Source organism: Nicotiana attenuata, unplaced genomic scaffold (genome assembly GCF_001879085.1).
Source record: "Nicotiana attenuata strain UT unplaced genomic scaffold, NIATTr2, whole genome shotgun sequence".
Taxonomy (NCBI): Eukaryota; Viridiplantae; Streptophyta; class Magnoliopsida; order Solanales; family Solanaceae; genus Nicotiana; species Nicotiana attenuata.
Window position 1 is genome coordinate 23,616 of NW_017673529.1, and position 4,723 is coordinate 28,338.

The following is a 4,723-nucleotide window of genomic DNA, read 5'->3' on the forward strand; positions in this document are numbered from 1 at the left end:
AGACTCTACTAAACCTTCTCATGACCCGTGAGACCTATGTAACCTAGGCTCTCATACCAACTTGTCACGACCCTAAAACCGACCCGATCGTGATGGCGACTATCGTGAAACTAGGCCAGCCAACTAAATTCCCATACACTCCAGATTTCATTAAAACATAAGTAAAACCATAACAGAGTTCCAATAGAAGACATAAAGTAAAGATGAAAATAAAGCGGAAAATACATGCCTGACCTCGAGTGTTACTAGTCATGAGCAAAATACTACAATGGTTCGAAATAAGGCAAGACTAACATAGTATGAGAATAGCCAACAACACAATAAAATAAAGATAAGGAAGGACAGGACTGCGATCACCCAGCAGCTAGCTCGCTATCTCCAAAGATGTCCGCAAATAAAATGATCAGCAACCGCTACTGTGCCCCGAGATACCCGGATCTGCTCACAGGGTTGCAGGGGGTAACGTGAGTACACCAACTCAGTAAGTAACAAGTCCAAACTATGGACTGATAGATAGTGACGAACCAAACCTCAACAGGTAATATAAATTAAACGGTACAGAAAAGTAGACATGCTTGCAGATTCAAGTAATATCTCAACAGTAAATAAATGCAGTATAAATAGTACGGAGTATAATGCTCAGGAAATCTCTATGTACCAATGCACATATAACATGATCAATGTTCCGGGTACCTCCACTCACAAGTGCTCCACCACTCGGTACTGTATACGGCCATCAGGCCCAGGGAAGATCCATCCTGGAATATATATATATATATATATATCACTGAGTGCAGTCATCCAGTACCGAGGAAGGCTATTCTAGCCCTATGGAGAAGATCCATCTCCAGGTATAAATACTTCGGACAAGATCCATGTCCAGGGAAGATCCATCCCTCAATATCATCAACTGCGCTCACTGGGGGTGTGTTACAGACTCCGGAGGAGCTCCTACAGCCCAAGCGCTATAATAATCATCAACATAACCGCTGCGGCATGCAACCCGATCCCATATACTGTCACTCACAATCACGCTCTCGACCTTACTCAGTCATCACTCTCCAGTCTCACTCACACGGGCGCAAAATGTCATGATACTAGCCCGAACAATGATATGATATGTCAAATAACAATAATCGAGACTGAGGCGTGATATAATATGCATGAACAAGACTAAGTATAAAATATCAATAAAACAAGTAACATGACAGCAAGAATCGACCCCTAGGGTCTCAACAGTATTGGAGTGAAGCCTTAACATGATAATTAGCATGATTTACAGCTCATCAACTTAATCACATAAGTGCGACACAAATATCAGCAAGAAAGAGTCACTAAGCGGAGCCATGGAATGATCCAGGCCGCAATTCCCACGGTGCACGCCACACGCCCGTCACTTGGCATTTGCGTCACCTCACCAGTAATCAGAGAACACATAGTTTGGGGTTTCAAACCCTCAGAACCAAGTTTGGAAGCGTTACTTACCTCAATCCAAGCCAAACTCTAGCCCGCGACGCCCTTGCCTCTCGAATCAGCCTCAACACGCGTCGAATCTATCCAAAATCAGAATCATAACATCAAAATAGGCTTAAGGAACAAAACTCACACGCAAATAACCAATTTACACCAAAAATTACAAAATTGACCAAACTTGACCCCGGCCTACGTCTTAGATTCCGATAAAAATCACAAAATAAGAATCCTTACACTCTCACGAGTTCATACATATCAAATACATCAAAATCCGACAACAAACGGCCCCTCAAATCCTCAAATGAAAGTCTCTAATTTCAAGCCCTAACTCCGCAATTTTAGGCTTTAGATTCCACAAATTTCATGTTTAAACCAGCAAGAATCAACGTAGGATCGAGTTTTAGGTTCAATAATCTTACCTCAAAGAAGTTCTCTTGAATTCCCTCTTCAATCTCCCCAAGAAGCTCCAAAACTGACTCAAAAATGGTGAACTATGGCCAAAAAGCGCGAAAATGGCTTTTGAAACATCCTGCCCAGTGATTTAAAATTCCTTCACTGCGATCGCAGAAATAGCCCTGCGATCGCGAAGCACAAGTGATGACTGGCCCCATTTAACCCTACGCGATCGTGAACACCACCACGCAATCGTGAAGCACTAGCTTCACAAACTCACACGATCGCGGCTTCTCCAACGCGATCGCATAGAACAACCTGCCTACTCCTCACCAGCTCCTTTCCTTCTACGCGAACGCGACCCTGACCCTGCATTCGCGAACAACAACTTCCCAGCCTAACGTGATCGCGCCCTTACCTATGCGATCGCGTAGAACAAATCTCACCCTTGCTCGACTATGCCAACGCGATCGTGAAGAACAAAAATGCCTATAATAGAACTGAAGAAAATCTACAACTTTTCAAACATGAATTTGATCCGTTTAACCACCCAAAAATCACCCGAGGCCCCCTGGACCTCAACCAAACATGCCAACACATCCCATAACATCATTCAAACTTGTTCCAACCTTCGAAACACTCAAAACAACATCAAAACATCAAATCAACTACGGATTCAAGCCTAAGAATTCCAAAATTTTCGAATTTCGATTTCGATCAAGAAGACTATCAAACCTCGTTGGAATGACCTGAAATTTTGCACACACGTCCCAAATGACACAACGGACCTACTCCAACTTCCGGAATTCTATTTCGACCCCCTATATCAAAATCTCCGCTACCAACCGAAACTCCAATTTTGCCGATTCAAGCCTAAATCTACTCCAGACCTCCAAATTACATTCCGATCACGCTCCTAAGTCCCAAATCACCTCACAAAACTATCCAAATCATAAAACCAAATTCCGAGATCGTTCGCTCACAAGTCAACTTCCGGTTGACCTTTCCAACTAAAAGACCAACTTAAGAGACTAAGTGTCTCAGACCTTTCCAAAACCATTCCGAATTCGAACCGACTAACCCGATACCATATAACACAGATGAACAAAGTATTAAGAAGCAGAAATGGGAGAAACAGAGCGGTAACTCATGAAACGACTGGCCTGGTCGTTACACCGTGGTTGGCTGGAACGGTTCATTGTCATTGCTACCAGGGACATCCTCCTGGCAACAACACCTTCTATCCCTGAATCTTGGAACTTTGCTCATACGTTTTTCAGATGTCTTTTTTTCTATTGCGTTTAAGAAAATTCCCTTTTTTGCTAAATTTCATTTCTCTAATTTCAGCTACCCGTTGGGTTCTACCATCGGTTAAGAACCTGAACCAATGGGTACAGAAGATTTTAGATGTTTCCACACGGATTCCCATTGGTGAAGATAAATTTCAACCAAATTTAATTGGAAGGCAAAGAACCTTGGTAAGTATAACCTCTCTTTTCTCCTTTCAATCTCCAGCATGACGTAGTACGAATTTGCTGACTCTCCTTCATAATGTGCAGGCCTTCCGAAGATATCTCTTATTTATCCCATTGTGAGGTTTCCCATGACCCAACTGTGACCCACCAATAAACTCAAGTAATCCTTGATCAGAAGAAGGGTCGTCATGCCGCTCTTGCTTCCGGTGAAGGTCCATATTCTCTGAGTCTCCAGCCTAAGGATAAAAAACCAAAAAGAAGATGTACAACCACGATTGAGACTCAAGAGAAGCCTTCAACATCCCCAACTGTACCAACCACAGTGGTCCTTGATGAAGAAAAAAGCTATGATAGTGAAATGGTTTCTCTTCGAAGGACAAGAACAAAATCTCCCCCTGCTCATCCGGATGCCCAACTGAGCAAAATTCAAGGATTCTTCACAGAACTAGAATCAATTGAAAATGCAGAGTCTCCTTTTTGCTCCAATTATTGCTTAAGGTAATAGGAGTTCTACTTCTGATATTCCTCCACCTCCAATTTCAACACCAATTGCTGCACCATCAGCTCCTTCCTCGCCATCGGCTCCAACTGCATGAATGGAAGATGTCCGTTCCCCTCGGTCACCTTATCATTGGAACATCGAGAACATTTTCCCGGCACCCATTCGAAACCTCAATGGCAAAATAGCATCACTCTTTCGATTTTGAATGAGTGTCATTTATTCTCCAACGCGGTAGGAATTGCTAACTACTTGAAGCCCTTGGCTTTGAATAAAGACCAGCGAAAGATAGAAGTTCTTTCTGCGGAGTGCCGATAAATAACAAGATGCACTTTGCTGCTCAAGTATCAGCTTAACATTCTTTTCTTCCTTTTTTCCCCGTGTAACATTATCTTAAATAGCTTTGTCCTTTTACTTTTCAGGCTAACTTTCTTGCCTCCGAGGGCTTGCAGAAGATGATCCAAGCCGAATAAGAACTTGCTGCTGAATGTGATCGAATCATGGCTGTACAAGATCAACTTGCTGAGCATCTCCCGGCTTCGGAAGAAATACTTTCTACAATGGGCGATTTAAAAGCTCAATTGGTATAGTCTGAGCAAGAAAAATTAGTTACAACTGAGAGGCCTCTCAACTGCATACAGAACATAAAGAGTTGTAGGCCATGTGGGCTGAGATGTAGGATGCTATAACTGTCGCATCTGAACGTGAGTCTGCATCCATGGAACAAATCAATAACTTGAAAGAAAGCTTACATTCCAAAACCGAGGAGCCTGCTGCTACCGAAGAGAAGAGATCTAGAATGGAGGAAAGTTTGAAAAAGGTCATGGAGAAGAACCTCGAACATGTAAGAACAAATACTGACCTTTGCTAAACCTATGGCATT